Here is a 22,258-nt window from a genome sequence, read left to right as displayed (position 1 = left end):
CTGAAGAATTCAAGACAGGAGGAAGAAACCTTTGTATAATTTCTTTTTCTTTCTTTAGCCCAATTACACACAAAAATCTTTTGTATAAGGCATAATTAAATTTTAAGAATGAATTCTTAATGGAGCTCTAAATTTTCAAAAAGTGTTGCATACCATTTGTATTATAGGAAACACTAGATTAGGAAATGCTGCTTTGAAATCCTCCTGGAGCCTTTGGCTTTAAGAGGGTGGCTAAATACCTAACCTTATGTTCAATTACTCAATTGCTGGCAACCAAAGCAAGGCACACCTTCTGTTATAGATTAATATCAGGCAGAGGAAAGCAGGTAGACAACTGCCCGTTTCCTCCATAATGAATCCAACCTCCTCAAGCTTTAACCCTATGTCACTGGGGTAAGGGGGGTTCTCTTCGCTCAGGAATAAATCACTCCCTTAGTACACTCAAGTGTCAAAGTAATAGGATTTTATTTTACAAACATAAGGTGGCTCATATGACATCATGGCCAGTGTTAAGGTTAACCACGTAAATAAAGGTCCAGAAGAGAGAGCAGCTTTAACTAGGTCAGAGCTTAGGTTTCTGTTATTGCTTCTTTCCTTTCACAGTTGAACTGTGATCCTCCAAATTGGACTGACTCCTTGGTCTCATTTGTCCAATGAATTATGGTCAGAAGTCCCTTGGTTCACAGGCTGACATTTTTCTTCACCCAGAGGTAATCTCAGCTATCAGATGTAACCCTTAGCTGCAAAACCTTGAATGCAATAACCACCCACAAGTAGTATTTAAGGGCAAACTAGGCTTTACCCTTTCCCATGCAGCTTCTATAGTCTGTGAGGATTTTAAACCGCCTTGCCCCAAACACTCAGAAAGAGCCACAGCCATATCAAAAAAAGGAGAGCAAGGGAGGCGACTTGATGTGAGGAAGAATTCCCCAGCAATTAGAACCATACTCAAGGGGGGAAAACCCTCTGCCTATGAAGATTGATAACTCTTATGCAATTTATAGTCTTAGAGAATAGTCCAGGTTAACTCAGAGGTCAAGGATCATATTTTATGTGTCAGAGTCATAATTTGAAACTGAGGCTTATTTTCTATCTACCACTCCATGCTACCTCTCACTCCAAGAAGACCAAATGAGAAAACGTCAGGAAAGCAGAGTGCCTGGTATATAGTAAGTGCTTAATAAATGTTGATCCCTTCCCCCTTCATTCTATACTTTTATATTTTTATTCCACTTCTGATTCACCTATAGAATATATATATATAAATTATACTTATATATAAAATATCTGTGCATGTATATTTTATACACACATTCATATATATATATATATGTATATATATATATATAATGCATGCACACACATTTATATAGAGAGATTCTTGGATACATACATACCCCTATATTTATACATAGAAATATGCATATACAAACATAGGTTTGTGCTTCATCTATACATTTATTTATACCTAGATATATATACATAAATGACTTTGTAAGTATTCCTGTGCATCTATATATATATATATATACACATATATAATTATGTACATTTTATAGGCACTAATCACAGAATCAGAGGTGGAATAAGAGAATACAGTATCATAGAATGAAAGGAGAAAGGAATAAGCATTTTTAAGCACCTACTATTTGCCAGGCAGAGAGCTTTCCAAATATTATCTCCTTTAATCATCTGTATGTCTGTAGCTCTCCAAGTCATTATGTATATATGTAAATAATATAAATATATCATCTCTCTCCTATGTGGATAATATGTATCACACACACACACACATTCTTACTTGATTCAGATTCCCAACACTTGTCTCTTCTACTTAGAAGAGATTTCAAACTATTATTTGGAGAATCTTTTCAAATTACTGTCAATTCCCCAACAAAATCAGAAGAAAATCTATTCACACCAACACCTCTCTGCACTGAACTATTCAGTAATTCTCCAAGTTTTCTATTTCACTGAATATATCTTGTATCACATTAGCTACATTGTTGTTATTTTTTAAAGAAGAAAGAAAAGTCCATATTCTAAGCATTTTGGTCAGTCATTTTTAGTCATGACTGACTTTTTGAGACCCCATTTGGGGTTTTTTTAAAATAGAAATCCTAGAATGATTTGCTATTTCCTTCTCCAACTATTAGGAACTATATTTTTTCTACTTTCCAGAAACAAATGACAACAGCAAAAGATACAACTGAGTGGTTTTAGGTAATAGTGATAGCCTATTTGTATAAGGCTTTTAATTTTCCAAAGGCTTGCCTATCATTGTTTTTATTTAATCCTCACAATCGCCTTGGGAGGTAGGAACCAAAGTCTGATGATACTAATGAATCATTCACAGTAACTTTATGGCTATAAGGAGAATTAGAGACTATTTAATAAACTGAGTCACCTACAAGTCAGTATCTATATTACATTAATGAGCATTTGAAACAAAAAATAATGGTGATAATAACTGCAGCCAATCATGTGGGGAGACTGATGGAGAAGTGCCTGAAAAGACCTTTAATTTCCTTTGCTCTATCTTCCTAAGAATTGACCAGTAGATGAAAAGAAGGGACAAGGCAAGGACACAACCATCCCCAGAACTGCCTAAGAACATTCAAACACCAATAGCACTTTCTTTTGTCTATTTGACACTATATCTTCCATGTGTGAAACTGAATTAGTGGCATGATGTCTTCACAGGCCTATTCCAATGTTAATCTTTTTATGACTATAATTTTTGTGGATAAGGGATTTCATCCAAATGCATGGTAGATGTGAATAGGGCACAGTGGGATAAATTATAAATGAAGTATTGCTCAGGATAAAAGTGTGGAGACTATTATTGGAGAAATATACACCTGGAAAAAGGCTAGATGCAAGAGTGAAGGGCAAATGGACAGCTCATATAACTCAATCGAAATTCTTATAAAGCAAAAAAAAAAACAAAGAAGTTCCCTAGAACTTTAACAAGGCCAACTTATTGGAGGGCACAAACAAGAATCCTAGAGTGATCGAGATTATGATATTGTTGGAGGAAACATACACATTAATAAAATCACTCATCTATTAAAATGGTTTAGGGACCCAGGCTCCCCTCCACCCTATTACACTGCAGTCCCTCTATACCTTACCTCTATGATCTTTCATAATTCACTTAATATCCTGAAGCCTCAGTATCCTCTTCTGTAAAATGAAGAGATTTGATTGCATAGCCTCTGAGGTCTCTTCTTCTGAAATCCTATAAACCTACATGATCTCTGAGATTTGCTGTGGCTGAAACATACTTCCATTGCAGTTAACCGAGAAATGAGCCTCTCTGAATTTAGTTAGGCTGGTTCTCATATGACAAACACAGAATTTGTCCCTAGATCCATACTTGAAGCCCTTCCAGTTTTGTAATACCTGCCAGGACAAATGGTCTGCTGCCATAACCTCCAAGAACACACCTCTTATCTAGGACGAAACACAAGAGGAAGACTTTTCTAAAGAAAGTTTTTCATATAAAGATTTTTAAAAGTTGGAATGGGTGTGGAAAAATACCACTTTGATGTTTTTTTCTGAATTTAATACACATTTTGCTAAATGCTTCCAATCTAAGGTCAGATCAGATGTGATGGAAAGCAGGTCAGGTAAAGAGGAGGGAAGAAAGTTAGTTGAAAGTTTGAAGAAAGAGGGAGTTGAAGTTAGAAGGTAGTCATAGACAGCTTCAGAAATATAGTCTGAATGGATTCTTTTATTGTCTGAAGTCACACTGATATGAATCTAGAAAAGACAAAGAAAGGTAATATTTATGTAGCAATTTAAGGGTTTATAAAACATTTTATAAATACTATTTTATATTGACAACAACTTGGGGAGGTAGTGCTGTTATTATTCCTATTTTATAGATTAGGGAATTGAGGCAGAAAAAATGTTAAGTGATTTGCTCTGGTTTACATAGCAAATAAGTGTCTGAAGTCAAATTTAATACCAGGTCTTCCTAACTCCAGAGCTATCCATCTGCCTATTATACATCTCACTGTTTTTACAAGCTTCAGATAAACTTCCTTTTAGAAATGGTAGGAGTCCTCTCTCCCTTCCCATTCATAACCAGTGTTAACATTTTATATTTTTGTCCCTGTTCCAGGTTAATCATGAGAATGAGAGATTTGGAGTAAATAAATGCTTATCCTGTAGCACTGGTGAAAAAAGAAAAAAAATCAAATGACTAGTATTGACTTCAGACCTTCTTAAAAATATATATTTAAACAAATTGTCCCAAACTCATCTGTTTGGTTGGTGGGAAGAACTTGAAATAACTCACTCAATCTAATTTATTTTTTATGTAGCTGCATACTTGCCAAATTCACCAGATTAACAAAAAGTCTCCTTCTATTTGTTGTATAGGAGTTTTTAACTGCAGTGGTCCTTATGATGCAGTGGCAAAGAAGATGATCATTCATTTTCTCATATTATCTTTCTATTAATAAAACCATATCCATTTCTGATGTTGATTGTATAGTAGAAAGGTCTTTGTTGATGAGACCTTCCTTTTCTGTCTTCAGACTGCTAAGGAGGTCAGGGATATAACCATTTGCCAGATCACTTCTCTTAAAGTTGATCCCTTGGTTAATGGAAGAATGCAATGAGTTAGAAATGACTGGCTTTTTTTTTTCAGTTCAATACTATTGCTTTCAAGGTAGTTTGGTTTAAGTGCCTGATTGTAACAACTGGTAAGCGGTTGGTGATGGAAGTAGAAAGGATGATGGTCACTTTCCCTGGTGCTCTTCTGGATGATAGCTGCATTATATGGTCGTGGAAGCAGAATTGGTGGAATGGAGGGATAAAGGAGCACTACTGTTCCCATGAGTGTTTGTATTACTAGTCTATTAGTGATATTTAAGTTGACACTAAATCAAGTCAAATCAAGTCAAATTTCAGAAAATCAAATTAGAAAAGTTGGTAGAAGATATATCATGTGTAAGAGAAGAAATCAGATCCAGCATGACCAAGGAGCAACCCTAGCTGGGGAAGGGCAAGGAAGACCCAAGATTCCAGGAAAAGAAGAGATGAGCTGTGAGGATTCAAAAACAGTTACTTTACTTCTTCTTGGGAGCCCTCCAGGAGTGGATGGTATGAGAGGAAGCCTCTGAAACAGAGAGTTTCTCTGGACATTGATCACCTTCTAGTGAACCCCAAATTCCTCTGGTTCCTGCTAAAGATGATAAATGTACATTGGGACTTTGAGGAAAAGCGATCTACTAAAGATCCTCTCTATCCCCCAAAACTGTCCTTGACAGTTGTCCTTTACAACTGGATTAGATCAGGAGGAAGAACAATTTAGACAACTGACCAAAAGAGGGTCAGGCAAACAGCCTGTACCCTCAAGATTTGGGGGGAGGTCAGTTGTTAGTTCATAGGGATTCCCATTTCCCACTTTCCTCATCCAACAACTCCATTTTCTCTGCCTTGTGTGTTCCCTAGCTTAAAGAGCTACCTTTTTAGATCAGGTCTGCTTCTTAACAACATTGAAGGGGCCTGAGGCTTCAGGGGGAAACTTACCTTTCTCCCCAAGTAGGAGAACCAGCTCCAAATCAAGCTGTAGAGTGACTAGGGTCTAAAGGGAGAAAGGGGGCAGTTGGGAGATAGGAAAATCTTGGGGCAGGAGAATTATTCTGCTCTCCTATAACAGCCATGATCAAGAGAGGAAGCATCTGGTTTATTCTATAGGACCTTCTCCTTCAGTCCTTAACCTCCATAGTCAAGCTAATCTCTGAGGAGACATATTCTGTCCCTCAAAGAAGATAGTTTGTGCTACATTTCCCAAGAGGAGGAGAGGGAAGGATCAATCTCTTCCTTCTCTACATTTCTCTGGCTCCTTCACATCTCTCTAGTTCCCCAGTGAGAGTGTGAGGGACCCCATTCTGCTCCTATGGAAGCATGGAAGATAGTCATTGGATTAAGAAGTTAAGAAATTTGATGGTGAGGAACACAGTTGTAAAAATAATTAAAATGTGATTTCTATTGTTTTGGCCTCTGCCATAGATCAAGAAAACAGAATATTTACTAATGATTGGGGTTAAATAAATATGGCAGAGACCATTCAGTGACAATTCTCTAAATGAAAAATTAAGTTAATATCAATGGATCATATAGATTGGAAAAGTCTGTGTTTGTGTGATATTTATAAAACCTTAGATATCCAAAAAGCCCTAAGGACTATCTAAGCCAACTCCCTACCTGGTGTAGAAATCCCCTCCATTATAACTCCAGGGAATCCAGCCTTTACTTGAATATTTCTAGTGACTTGGGAATTCATTTGTCTAAGACTACCCATTCCATTTGAGGAAGGCTTGAATTGTTAGGAGGTTCAGTCATTATTGAAACAGAATCTACTTTACTTTGACTTGTTGGTAATATATTTTCCATATGATAATACTTCAACTGTTTGAAGACCTTAAAGTTAGATGTATTTAAATATTACCTTATCAAGGATAAATATCACTAATACTTTCAAATAATTATTGTGTGACATGTATTCAAGTTTTCTTAAAATACAGGTTGTTTTCCTCTGGACATTTTTTTTTAATTTCTCAATATTCACACTAAAATACAGGGCCCCAAACTAAACACAACACTCAAGTATAGTATTATTAGGTCATAGTACAGTGAGATTTTTCTTATTTTGAACACTAAACCTCCATTAATGCCATCAGGCTTTTATTAACTTTTTTCCCCACTGATAACATCATATTGTTGACATGTTATTGACATACCTTAGAGTATAATAAATTTACCAAAGTGTGGCTCTCTGTTAATGTTCTCTCTAATGTACTTGTTTGGTTGATTTTAAACCTATTTTAATTTTCTCTAGTGAATTTCACCTCCACTTATTTAGTCCAGAATTTTTTACTGTTTTTTTCATCCAACATTTCAGCTATGAATCTCAGTTTTTCTTCATTCACACATAGGCTACTGTAGATGTTCATAAAAATAATATTATAAATGCTGAAAAGAACAAGATTAAGGACAGGGCTTTGTGGTGATGATGAGAAACCTTAGTCTGGGCTAGCTGAGATATTTTAGCATACCCTCTTTGGTTCCATGAATTCAATAATTTCCAAATTCATCTAATTATCCTGTCATTTAGACCACATATCCCCATCTTTTTCACAAGGATATAATGAAATATTTTGTAATATGGCATGCTCAAATCCAAGCATCCTATATCTACAATATTCCTTTCATTCTCTTGGCTAATAATACTAAAAAAAGGAAATGAAATCAGCCTTTCCTGATTTGATTCTTTCAGTCCTTCAAGGTTAGAACACAAACATACCAATTAGTTTGAACTCATTCAGGTCAGAGACTTGGTCTTTATCTCCTCACTCACTCCAAGTTCTTGATTCTCTTTAAAAGGGAAATTAAAAAAAATAGAAGTTGACTCCATTTCTCTCTTTCAACAGCTATTGTTATATATACCATGAACAGCAGAGTTTCCTTTCTGTTATTTTTCCTTTACCCAAATGGTGTAACAGGGTCTTATACAAAGCTATTAGAAATAGAAAGGAAAATAATAGGAAAACCATCCTATTGTTCATATCATTCATTCATTCATATTCATATCATTCATAATTGATCTTATTAACAACTAAACCAACAGAAATCACTTAATTATCTCAATAGATACAGAAAAATCTTTTGACAAAATACAACACTCATTCCTATTGAAAACACTAGAAAGTATAGGGATAGAAGGGGCTTTCCTAAAAATAATAAATAGTATATATTTAAAACCATCAGCAAACATCATCTGCATTAGGGAAAAACTAGAAGCCTTCCCAGTAAGATCAGGAGTGAGGAAATGATGCCCATTATCACCTCTGTTATTTAACATTGTACTAAAAACACTAGCAGTAGCAATTAGAGAAGAAAAAGAAATCGAAAGGATTAAAATCGGCAATAAGCAGACCAAACTATCAATCTGCAGATGATATGATGGTCTCACTCAAAGAATCCTAGAGAATCAACTAAGAAGCTAGTGGAAATAATCAACAAAAAATTTTTTTCAGGAAAAATGCATTTAATGCTTTAACAAAGTACAAAAGAAAACTTCCCACAATTACAAAACACAAATTCCTTTGGTTCAGTGATTATGCCATTGCTTTTTATCTTTCACATGACTGCATACATCTTTCAAAGAAACAACTTCCCTATACACACACACATTCATTCTCTCTGAGGGATCATGTCATGCCAAAGGGTAGGATCAAATAATCAACAACTTCAGCAAGGTTGCAGGATACAAAATAACCCATATAAATTCATCAGCATTTGTGTATATATTTCCAAAACATCCTGGAAGCAAGAGTTAAAAAGAGAAATTCCATTTAAAATCACCCTAGACAATATAAAATATTTAATAATCTATTTGCAGGGGGCAGCTGGGTAGCTCAGTGGATTGAGAGCTAGCCCTAGAGACAGGAAGTCCTAGGTTCAAATCTGGCCTCAGACACTTCCCAGCTGTGTGACCCTGGGCAAGTCACTTGACCCCCATTGCCTAGCCCTTACCACTCTTCTGCCTTGGAGCCAATACACAGTATTGACTCCAAGATGGAAGGTAAGAGTTTTTTTTAAAAAAAAAATAAATAAATAATCTATTTGCCAAGTGACAAACACAGGAATTATATGAACACAACTATAAAACAGTTTCCACACAATTAAAACTAGTTCTAAATAATTTTAAAAGCATTAGTTGTTCTTTGGTAGGATGAGTTAATATAATAAAAATGATAATCCTATCCAAATTAATGTATTTATTCAGTGCCATACATATCAAACTACTAAGAAACTTTTTATTTATTAACTAGAAAAAAAAATTATAACAAAGTTCACTTGGAAGACCAAAAGATCAAGAATATCAAAGGAAATAATGAAAAATGTCAAGAAAGGTGACCTAGCAGCAACAGATCTTAAATTGTACTATAAAGCAATGCTCATCAAAACAATATGGTAGTGGCTAAGAGACAGAAGGGAGGATCAATGGAATAGACTTGGGATAAATGACCTCAGCAAGACAGTCTAAGATAAACCCAAAGATCCTAGCTTTTGGGACAAGAACCCACTATTTCTCAAAATCTGCTGGGAAAATTGGAAAACAGTATGGGAGAGATTAGGTTTGGTGAACATCTCACACCCTATACCAAGATAAATTCAGAATTGGTAAATGACTTAAATGTAAAGAAGGAAATCATAAGAAAATTATGTGTACATAGAATATTATACCTGTCTGATCTATGGGAAAGGAAAGAATTTAAGACCAAGCAAGAGATAGAGAATGTTACAAAATATAAAATAAATATTTTTGATTACATTAAATTAAAAAGATTTTGTACAAACAAAACCAATGTAAAGAAAATTAGAAGGGAAGCAACAAATTGGGGGGAAAATCTTTATAACAAAAACCTCTGACAAAAGTCTAATTTCTCAAATTTACAAGGAGCAAAAATAAATTGTACCAAAAAAAAATCAAGCCATTCCCTATCTGATAAGTGGGCAAAGGACATGAATAGGCAATTTTCAGATAAAGAAATCAAAACTATCAATAAGCACATGAAAAAGTGTTCTAAATCTGTCATAATTAGAGAAATGCAAATGAAAACAGCACTGAGGTACCATCTCACATCTAGCAGATTGGCCAATATGACAGCAAAGGAAAGTAATAAATTTTGGAGGGAATGTGGCAAAATTGGGACATTAATGCACTGCTGATGGAGTTTTGAATTGATCCGACCATTCTAAAAGGTAGTCTGGAACTATGCCCAAAGGGCTTTAATCTAAGACTGCCTACCCTTTGATCCAGCCATACCATTGCTGGGTTTATACCCCAAAGAGATAATAGGGGGAAAATAAGCATAAACATGTTCATAGTCACCCTTTCTGTGGTAGTAAAAAATAGGAGGGGGTGTCCATCGATTGGGGGATGGCTGAACAAATTGTATCTGATGATGATGGAATACTATTGTACTAAAAGCAATAATGAACTGGAGGAATTTCATGTGAACTGGAATGACCTCCAGGAATTGATGCAGAGTGAAAGGAGCAGAACCAGGAGAACATTATACACAGAGACAGATACACTGTGGTACTTGTAATATAATGTAATGGACTTGTCTACTAGCAGCAATGCAATGATCCAGGACAATTTTGAGGGAAAGAACACTATCCACAATGAGAGAAAGAACTGTGGGAGCAGAAAGACAGAAGAAAAACATATAATGAATCACATGGTTCAATGGGGATACGATTGAGGTTGTTGACTTTAAATGATCACTTTATTGAAAATATTGTTAATATGGAAATAAGTTTTGATAAATGATACATGTATAACCCAGTGGAATTGCTCTTCAGCTTCAGGAGTGGGGAGGGAAGAGGGGAGAGAAATAACATGAATCATGGAATCATAGGAAAATATTCTTAATTAATTAATTAAAATTTTTTAATAAAATAAATTTAAAAATAAAGTGGACTCTCAGGAAAAGAAAGGAAGGGACAAGAGATATACTCCTCCTACCTGTACTAGACCTAGAGGAAAGGGACATGTAGAGGTTTACCCCCATTCTCTCTTATAGTATGAAGGGATTTGGAAGACTAGGTAAAGGAATGGAGAAAGAGACCTGGCTGAGGAGGGAAACAGAAATCAAATCTTCTCTAAAGAAACAAAGTTATTTTGGGTAGTTGAGATATTCCTATGGGTCTCACAAGGAGTTGACAAAATGTGGAAGTGAGCATCTGAGAAAACCTTCTCTGAGAGCTATTTTTCTCAGTATTTATTCTATTAGAGGGAGATATCATGGTGGGGGTAAAAAAAACTATAGAAAAGGTGAGTGGATGTGGGACATAGATCCAGAGATTTAAAAAAAAAATACTGCTATGAGAATGAGCACTTTGGAAATGTGAAGGGCAAAAAAAAAAAAAGGACTGGATGTTATGACATAGGATACAAAATAATTTCCATCACCTGAGGCTGCCTCCTTTGCAAGTAACAGGAAAATACTCTTTTAATGAAATGAGATAGTGATATAGAGAGGAAGGAGGGAAAAGAGAAAGAGGAAATGGAGACATGAAGGCAAGAAGGGGGAAGGAAAGAGAAAAGTAAGAGAGAATAAAGAAAAAGAAGGAGAAAAAATGAAAAAGAACAAGAACAAGAGCAAGGAGAATGAGAACAAGGAGGAGGAATAGAAGTGAGGGCAAGAAAAGGAGGTTTGTTTGTGGTCTGCAATTGCATTAGTAAATTAAATGGATGGCAAAAGGAACCAGATTTTTTCTCTTCCAGAAATACAAGCTTATTTAAGGGACACAGGAAATAATAAAGAAAAACTTTTTTTAAAGCATAGGACTAAATGGGACCTCAGATCTCTTCGAAAGGAGATCTGCCTTTCAAAGAGAGAGGAATAAAGAAGCTAAAAAAAATAAGATCTCTTAGGAAACAAGTGCTATAAATGTAAGTTTCAAATATATTCTGGCTCATAGTAGTTTAAAATGCAGTTGAAAAACTATTTGACAAAATAAATAAAACTACAATAAAATATAGTTAAGACTTAAAAAAATAAGTCAATATACAGCTGAAAGGGATTCTTACTTAGGATTAGGGTCTCTTTTCTATTTCAGTTTGACAGCACAGCGCAAATGAATATTAATCAAGTTAAGAGAGCAGATGGTGGAGGCAGAAAGGATTCAGAGAGGAGAAAAATAAAACAGTAATAATGGAAGTAAACTCAAAAAAAAAGAATAAAATAGATCAATAAGAAACAAGGAAGATTTTGTGGAATGAGACAAATCACATTAATGTAAGCAATTCTAATCAGAGGGATGGATTATTGCCTTAGAAAGATATCTTTTTTTTTTATTGGGGATCACTACAAAAGAAGGAAAAGATCAATCTAATCATTTTAACCCTAAATGTAAATGGATTAAATTCTTGAGAAAAGGAAAGAAAATAAGAGAATACTATTCTGCACACAAGAAGACTTTAAAAAAAATAAAGAAAAATGTAAGACAAAAAATAGCTAAAACACAATAATTTGCTATTTTCAGGATATCAAAAAAGTTGGGAACTGTAATTATAGTAACACTAATTATTACAGAGAGTATAAGAAATGTGTCCAGGCCTATATAGACTAAATAATCACATTGGATCAAAAATCATAGAAGTAAAAAATAACCATTAAAGAGAATGATGGAACAAAAAAAAAATGAGATGCAAATAAAGTTGCCCTCAGAAGAAGAAAAATTTCTGAAATTATGTTTTAACAAAAGACGAAGGAAGATTTATTGAGCATGAAATAGCCTCCTACTTAGAGAATAAACAAATTAACATCCCTGAAATAAGCATAGTAGATGAGATCTTGAAAATTAGTTGAAAAAGAATTATAAAATTATGGAGATCAAAAGAATAAATTGGAAAACAATATTTAAGACTTCTAAAAACACTAAATATGAATAAACAATGAACTGTTTTTATTCCTCCCTCAAAAAAAAAGACAAATTATCAAGAACACAAATGAACAAAGTAGACTTACAATGACCAGAGGAGATAAAAAAAAAGAATGATCAGAAAAAGTTATATATAATTATATGTCAGAAAACTGCGACTATAAAGGGAATTCTCTCAACTACCAAAAATATTAAAGGCTTAAATTAACAAAAGAAGTATGTAGCTTAAGTAGCTTAAATTCATAAATATAACTTACTAAATGGGTTGAAAATTCCTGACCCATATGGATGTGCAAGAATATTTAAAGAAAAATTCATACCTCAATTTAACAAATTATTGTCAATAATTGACTAAGTTACTTTGTAGCAATAGGTCTAAAAATTCTAGAATGTGACCAAGAAGAATTGATGTATTATACTAGTATATTTCAACTTTAGAAAAACAATAAACACAACTAGGGCAAAAAAATGAATTTAAATATCTTTTACATAAAATAAGTGATGTATTTATTACATAATTTTATATAATTTGTAATTTTATAATAGTTGATACAGAAAAAGCCATTGAATATATAGCATTGACTTTTAAAAGACATTTGAAAAGCTTCTGTGTGATTGACGAAGGGCTTTAACTTAATTGAAACAAAAGTGTGCGTGCACACACACACACCCCCCAAAATCCTAGCATAATTTGCAATGAAAAAACACTCAGAAATTTCCCAATAATAATAGAGAATAGAAAGAAGTCTTATAATTGGGAATATTTCTTTTCATGTTTGGCTTCTGACACACTGTGTCACCAATAGCAAATAATTTAACTTTCTAAATTGTAGTTATTGTTGCTATTCAATGATTCCAAGTGTCAGGATGAATACTTTTTAACTTCTGTTACTACTAAGTCTTCCCAGTAAATATTCATTTGTAAAAATTCTTTTTAAATATCACATAGTAAAAAAAACAAAGAGAACAGAACCTTTGTAAAAACAATTGCAACCAATTGCTAACTGATTAAATAAATTAAAAAACAGAGGCACTAGTCAGGGGGGATATGAATGATATACGGGATAGATAATATATCTCAATGATGTAACCGTAACTAGTGTTTGATATTGGGGAGAACACACTAGAATGAGGTTTCAGTCAATAGCCAATAGAATTACACTGAGCCCAGAGGGGAAGATATAGCCATACTCCCATTCTTCTGAACATCCAACTCATCCTTGTGATTTCAAGTTGGGAAACTACCCCATTTTCTAAATGTATACACACTTACACACACACATATATATATGCATACCTAAAGAAGTCAGAGTCCTATGTACATATAGCTCTCGATGACTATAGAGCAATCTGTCTAGAGCCTTAATATAGTTAATATGTCCCAGTGTTATGTTAAACATTAAATTTTTTTTCTTGTATATGTGATCACATATGATTTTTACAACAATTCTGCAAATTAGGGACTTTTTAAAATCCTTATTTTACAGTTGAGAAATGTGAGGCAAGTAAAAAGGTTAAATGGCTCACCCAGGATCACACAACTAGTATCTGGTTTGAGACCAGAAAGACCTTCCTGATTCTAGGGCTCTAATCACTATACCACAACCTGCCTCTCTAAATATGTGTGTGTGTGTGTGCGTGTGTGTGTGTACACATAAGTGTGTGTGTATATAAAAATACACACACACACATATATATATGCTTTTGTAGTTGCTCAGTCGTGTTCAACTCTTCACAACTCCATGAACCATACAATGAGTGGGGTTTTCTTGGCAAAGATGCCAGAGTGGTTTGTCATATCCTTCTCCAGTGGATAAAGACAATTGGAGGTTAAGTTATTTGCCCAGGGTCACATAGATTGGAACTGTCAGAGGCCAGGTTTGAACTTATGTCTTCCTTAGAAGACATAGTCCATAGAAAGGACTGATAGAGTCTGAATGCAGGTCGAAGCATGTCATGTTTTACTTTATCTCCTTCATAATATTTTTCTTGTATAAGTGATAGTCTTCTTTTATAACATGATGAACATAGAAATATATACTGCATAATAACACATGCACAACTTAAATCATATTAGCTGTCATCTCAGGGAAAGAGAAGTGGTGGAAAGGAGGAAAAGAGCACGGGATCGCAAAATGTCAGAAAGTGTTTATTAAAAATTATATTGACAGGACTTCCAGGTAATCATGGCTGCAATCTAGACGCCACATGCTTCCTCTCCCCGGCACCGAACAAGATAGACTACATCAAAGGAGCATAAAAATCACCTTTGGAGGAACAGAAGGACTCCCCAGTACTCCCCAGTACAACACAGAGGCAGAAGGTATGTGGGGTTTGAACATTTCCACACTATAATAAGAAGGAGGGAAAGCTTGCAAAGAAACGTGAACTGAGCAGCCCTTCTCCCCCCCACCTCCCCCACCAAACCAGAGTTAGCTACCGGAGCACTCACTGGGACAGTGAGTGAGTGGGGAATGTCTCTGTCTGGGGGGGCCACTCCAGGGTCCTTGGGATCTGGGGACTGCCAGGAAAAATCATCTCAGGGCGGTTTCATGGGAGAATCCTGCTCTGAGCAGGGCCGTGGAGCCTTACACGGGGTGGTTGCTCTGAGCATCTGGGCAGAGCTAAACACCAGGGGCAGACCATGCGCTGATTATCTGGGCGGAGCTGAACACCTGGGCAGTTTGGCTGTGATCAGGGGTCCAGTGCTCTAAGAAACCTCAGAGGCTGAGAAGAACTAGTCTGAGGCAACCTAAATTCACAGAAAACCCGCCCATATTACCCAGACCCCAGACCAAAAAGGAAAGGGGAATAAAACCACCAAAGGGATGGATCACATGGCCCAAAATCAAGCCTCCAGGAGGAAAGGGAAAAAGGTGACTATTGAAAACTTTTATGGTGGAAGTACCCAAGGAAAAGAAGAGAATGAGTATGAAATCCAAAAAAAATCAGAACATGCCTCCCAAAATGGAAACTATCAACAAGCTCTGGAAGATCTCAAACTGGAACTTACCCAAAAGATGGAAACCTGGAAAGAAAAATGGGAGAAAGAGATCAGCAGTCTGACAGATACGACTGCTCAATTGGAAAAAGAGCTCAAAGCATCCAATAGAAGGGCAGACAAAGCTGAAAAGCAAAACCAGTCCCTAACAACCAGAATTAAGCAACTCGAAGAAAGTGAGATCATAAAACACCAAGAATCAATAAAGTAAAGCCAAAAAATTAATGAATTAGAAGAAAACATAAAATATATCACTGAGAAGGTCACAGACTTGGAAAACAGAGGGAAAAGAGACAACCTCCAAATTATAGGTCTCCCAGAAAAACCAGAGATAAACAATAAACTCGATATTATTCTACAGGACATTATAAAAGAAAATTGCCCACACGTACTGTAGCAAGGGGGCAAAATAGAAATAGAAAGGGTTCATAGAACACCCTCTATACTAAATCCCCAAAAGACAACCCATAGGAATGTAATTGCCAAATTCAAGAGCTTCCAAGAAAAGGAGAAAATCCTACAAGAAGCCAAGAAGAAGAGCTTCAGATATAAGGGGGCTCCCATAAGGATCACACAGGACTTAGTGGCTAACACACTAAGAGACCACAAAGCATGGAACGCGATATTTAGAAAGGCAAGAGAGCTGAGTCTCCAACCAAGAATCAACTACCCAGCAAGACTGACTATATACTTCCAGGGGAAAGTATGGGTATTCAACAAAATAGAAGATTTCCAAGCATTTGCTAAGAAAAGACCAGAACTTAGTGGAAAATTTGATATCCAAGCACAGAAAGCAAGAGAAACATGAAAAGGTAAATATGAAAGAAAGGGAAAAGGAGATTAATCTTATCTTTTTCTTTAAGTCAAACTCTCTTCTATAAGGACTACATTTACATCAAATTATATATATTAATATGTGGGGGAAATGTTTTGTGCAACTCTCAAAAATTGTATGCATCATAAGAGTAGTTAGAAGAAACATGCATAGGGAAAGATTGGGGCATTGAGAAGATTTGGGGAAAGTGGGGGCAAAGAAAGGAAAAGGGAGGGGGGAACCGTCAATAACAATAAGATTTCCTTCAAGAAATAGGTGGGAACTTAATAGAATAATCTTTCCCATATAAAGATACACATGGGAAGGGGAGGGGAGGATTTCTCATATGAGAAGGAGAGGAAGAGAGCATGAAGTGGTATTACTTAAACCTTACTCTCAGTGAAATCAAATCTGAGACGGAAGAACATCTAGATACAGTGGGATCCTGAATTCTATCTTATCCAATAGGGCAAGAAAGAAAGGAAAAGGAGGGGGGGGAGGGAGTATAAAAAGGGAGGGAAGGAGAGGGGGAGGGGAAGGGAGCATAAAAAGGGAGGGGCTAGAAAGGGAAGCATCTCAAGGGAGGGGACTAGGGGGACTGACCTAAAGTAAATCACTGGTTCAAAAGGAGATAGCTAAAGAAGAAAGGTCAGAACTAGGGGAAGATATCAAAATGCCAGCAAATCCACAAATGACAATCATAACTTTGAATGTGAATGGGATGAAATCACCCATAAAATGCAGACAAATAGCAGATTGGATTAGAACCCAAAACCCTACCATCTGTTGTCTTCAAGAAACACATATGAGGTGGGTTGACACTCACAAGGTTAGAATTAAAGGTTGGAGTAAGACCTTTTGGGCCTCAACTGATAGAAAGAAGGCAGGAGTGGTAATCATGATATCTGACAAAGCCAAAGGAAAAATAGACCTTATCAAAAGGGATAGGGAAAGTAAATATATTCTGTTAAAAGGGAGTATAGACAATGAGGAAATATCACTAATCAACATGTATGCACCAAATGGTATAGCATCCAAATTTTTAATAGAGAAACTAGGAGAATTGAAGGAGGAAATAGACAGTAAAACCATATTAGTGGGAGACTCGAACCAACCACTATCAACTTTAGATAAATCAAACCAAAAAATAAACAAGAAAGAGGTAAAAGAGGTGAATGAAATCTTAGAAAAATTAGAGTTAATAGACATATGGAGAAAAATAAATAGGGACAAAAAGGAATACACCTTCTTTTCAGAACCACATGGCACATTCACAAAAATAGATCATACACTAGGTCACAGAAACATGGCACTGAAATGCAGAAAAGCAGAAATAATAAATGCAGCCTTTTCAGATCACAAGGCAATAAAAATATTGATCAGTAAGGGTACATGGAGAGCCAAATCAAAAATTAATTGGAAATTAAATAATATGATACTCGAAAATCAGTCAGTTAGAGAAGAAATCATAGAAACAATTAATAATTTTGTTGAGGAAAATGACAATGGCGAGACATCCTTTCAAAACTTATGGGATGCAGCCAAGGCAGTACTTAGAGGAAAATTCATATCCCTGAGTGCATATTGGAAATGCAAATCAAAAAACTTGAGAACGAACAAATCAAAATCCCCAGAAGAAAACGAAACTAGAGATCCTAAAAATTAAGGGAGAAATTAATAAAATCGAAAGTGACAGAACTATTGAGCTAATAAACAAGACTAGAAGCTGGTACTTTGAAAAAACAGACAAAGTAGACAAAGTACTGGTCAATCTAATTAAAAAAAGGACAGAAGAAAGGCAAATTAACAGCATCAAGGATGAAAAGGGGGAAAGCACCTCCAATGAAGAGGAAATTAAGGCAATCATTAAAAATTACTTTGCCCAACTATATGGCAATAAATATACCAATCTAGGTGATATGGATGAATATTTATAAAAATATAAATTGCCTAGACTAACAGAAGAAGAAATAGATTTCTTAAATAATCCCATATCAGAAAAAGAAATCCAACAGGCCATCAAAGAACTTCCTAAGAAAAAATCCCCAGGGCCTGAAGGATTCACCAGTGAATTCTATCAAACATTCAAAGAACAGCTAACCCCAATACTATACAAACTATTTGACATAATAAGCAAAGAGGGAGTTCTACCAAACTCCTTTTATGACACAAACATGGTACTAATTCCAAAGCCAGGCAGGCCAAAAACAGAGAAAGAAAACTATAGGCCAATCTCCCTAATGAATATAGTTGCAAAAATCTGAAATAGGATACTAGCAAAAAGACTCCAGCAAGTGATCAGAAGGGTCATCCACATGATCAAGTAGGATTTATACCAGGGATGCAGGGCTGGTTCAATATTAGGAAAACTATCCACATAATTGACCACATCAACAAGCAAACCAACAAGAACCACATGATTATCTCAATAGATGCAGAAAAAGCCTTTGATAAAATACAACACCCATTCCTACTAAAAACACTAGAAAGCATAGTAATAGAAGGGCCGTTCCTAAAAATAATAAACAGTATATATCTAAAACCATCAGCTAATATCATCTGCAATGGGGATGAACTAAATCCATTCCCATGAAGATCAGGAGTGAAACAAGGATGCCCATTATCACCTCTACTATTTGACATTGTACTAGAAACACTAGCAGTAGCAATTAGAGAAGAAAAAGAAATTGAAGGCATCAAAATGGGCAAGGAGGAGACCAAGTTATCACTCCTTGCAGATGACATGATGGTCTACTTAAAGAATCCTAGAGATTCAACCAAAAAGCTAATTGAAATAATCAACAACTTTAGCAAAGTTGCAGGATACAAAATAAACCCACATAAGTCAACAGCTTTTCTATATATCTCCAACACAGCTCACCAGCAAAAACTAGAAAGAGAAATCCCATTCAAATTCACCTTAGACAAAATAAAATTCCTAGGAATCTATCTGTCAAGACAAACACAGGAACTATATGAACACAACTATAAAACACTCTCCACACAACTAAAACTAGACTTGAGCAATTGGAAAAACATTAACTGCTCATGGATAGGACGAGCCAATATAATAAAAATGACCATCCTACCCAAACTTATTTATCTATTTAGTGCCATACCCATTGAACTACCAAAATACTTCTTCGCTGATTTAGAAAAAAAAAACATAACAAAGTTAATATGGAAGAACAGAAGATCAAGGATATCCAGGGAAATAATGAAAAAAAACACAAAGGAAGGGGGCCTTGCTGTCCCAGATCTCAGACTATATTATAAAGAAGTGGTCATCAAAACAATTTGGTACTGGCTAAGAGACAGAAAGGAGGATCAGTGGAATAGACTGGGGGCAAGCGACCTCAGCAAGACATTATATGACAAACCCAAAGATCCCAGCTTTTGGGACAAAAATCCACTATTCGATAAAAACTGCTGGGAAAATTGGAGGACAGTGTGGGAAAGATTAGGTTTAGATCAACACCTCACACCCTACACCAAGATAAATTAAAAATGGGTGAATGACTTGAACAGAAAGAAGGAAACTATAAGAAAATCGGCAAACACAGAATAGCATACATGTCAGACCTTTGGGAAGGGAAAGACTTCAAAACCACGCAAGACTTAGAAAGAGTTACAAAATGCAAAATAAATAATCTGGAATACATCAAATTAAAAAGTTTTTGTACAAACAAAACCAATGTAACCAAAATCAGAAGGGTAGCAACAAATTGGGAAACAATCTTCATAAAAACCTCTGACAGAGGTTGAATTACTCAAATTTACAAAGAACTAAATCAATTGTACAAAAAATCAAGCCATTCTCCAATTGACAAATGGGCAAGGGACATGAACAGGCAGTTCTCAGCCAAAGAAATCAAAACTATTAATAAGCCCATGAAAAAGTGCTCTACATCTCTTATAATCAGTGAGATGCAAATCAAAACAACTCTGAGGTATCACCTCACACCTAGCAGATTGGCTAACATGACAGCAAACGAAAGTAATGAATGCTGGAGGGGATGTGGCAAAGTGGGGACACTAATTCATTGCTGGTGGAGTTGTGAATTGATCCAGTAATTCTGGAGGGCAATTTGGAACTATGCCCAAAGGGTGATAAAAGACTGTCTGCCCTTTAATCCACCTATAGCACTGCTGGATTTGTACCCCAAAGAGATAATAAGGAAAAAGACTTGTACAAGAATATTCATAACTGCGCTCTTTGTGGTGGCCAAAAATTGGAAAACGAGGGGATGCCCATCAATTGGGGAATGGCTGAACAAATTGTGGTATATGTTGGTGATGGAATACTATTGTGCTACAAGGAATAATAAAGTAGAAGAATTCCATGGAGACTGGAACAACCTCCAGGAAGTGATGTAGAGTGAAAGCAGCAGAACCAGGAAAACATTGTACACAGAGACTGATACACTGTGGTACAATGGAAGGTAATGGACTTCTCCATTAGTGGCAGTGCAATGTCCCTGAACAATCTGCAGGGATCTAAAAAAATACTATCCACAAGCAGAAGATAAACTGTGGGAGTAAAAACACCAATGAAAAGCAACTGCTTGACTACAGGGGTTGAGGGGATATGACTGAGGGGAGACTCTAAATGAACACTCTAATGCAAATACCAACAAATGGGTTCGAGTCAAGAACACATGTGATAACCAGTGGAATCATGCATCAGCTATGGGAGAGGGAAAAGGTGTGGGGGGGGGGGCAGGGAGGAAAAGAAAATCATCTTTATTTCCAGTGAATAATGTTTGGAAATGACCAAATAAAATAATGTTTAAAATTAAAAAAAATTATATTGACCTAAAAAAAAAATAAATGGTAGTTGAACTCAGACTATTTTCAATGACCCACTTTAGTCCTGAAGACCTTATGATGAAATGCTCTTGCCTCTTTAAAGTCAAGAAATGGTTGACAACAGAAATAGAAACCATACTCATGCCATTTTTTGTTACTTTTTAAAAATTATCTATTTTCTCTTCAAGAAAGAGTCCAATAGGGTGTGTGGGAGAGGAGGGCAGATATTAAGAAATTACTAATATTTTTAAAAGGACAAATTAGGTTAGTCTGCCATGTTTCCTTCTTAAGAAAACCTCCTTGTGATCTTGTTTTCCTTTTCTATATGTTTATCAAGTCATATTTTTAGTAATGAGAATTTTTTTCAGGAATTGAAACAAATTTCACTGGACTATAGCTTGCAACCAGAAGAGAATGGAACAGTCTCATATGTGTTTACATTAATCCTTTCAGATTATTCCTTTTTCTTCCTCATTTCAGAATTGTCTCTATTTCTGTCTCAGAATTTTATTGAAAGTTTCCATTCCTCCTAATATTGTTTGTCCTGCAAATATTTTTAGGCCATAAGGTCTTACTCTTCTTCTATCTAGCAAAATCAAACATGAATGCCTGGCTATTCCTACATCCCTTTCCCTCTGTCTTTAACACTAAAATAGAGTGGTTACTTGTCCCCAAGCTTCTTTCTAATAATTTCCAACTTGGTAACTAGTGTGTCTTCTAATTGATGAAAAGATAATTTAGAATGGATGTTCCCCTTGTAAGTTCCTTCATATTTCCCAGGATGAAAATCATTCATTTTCTGTGCATTAAAACATGATCAAATTCATGATTTTTTCTGATATTCCATTTTCATTTTTGATTCCTTCAATCTTCTTATAGAATTATAAGAGGAATGAATTTTATTTATAGTCCACAGGCTTTTGATCTCTATTTTTCTTACTCACTCATCATGCTTCCCATCATGATTTTTGCTATCCTCTCCAATGCCCACATTTTACTGAGTATTAACATAAATATGAATTTATATAGAAAGCTTAACAAGATTTTTATACAACTTCTGTACTTCATCTCTCTGAGACAGATTTTGGCACATAAGCTGCAATTATCTACATATTGTGTTGTTTTTGTTTTTATTTATTTATTTTGCAAATACTTAT

The sequence above is a fragment of the Monodelphis domestica genome, chromosome 4 (assembly GCF_027887165.1).
Source record: "Monodelphis domestica isolate mMonDom1 chromosome 4, mMonDom1.pri, whole genome shotgun sequence".
Lineage (NCBI taxonomy): Eukaryota > Metazoa > Chordata > Mammalia > Didelphimorphia > Didelphidae > Monodelphis > Monodelphis domestica.
This window is presented reverse-complemented; position numbering follows the sequence as displayed.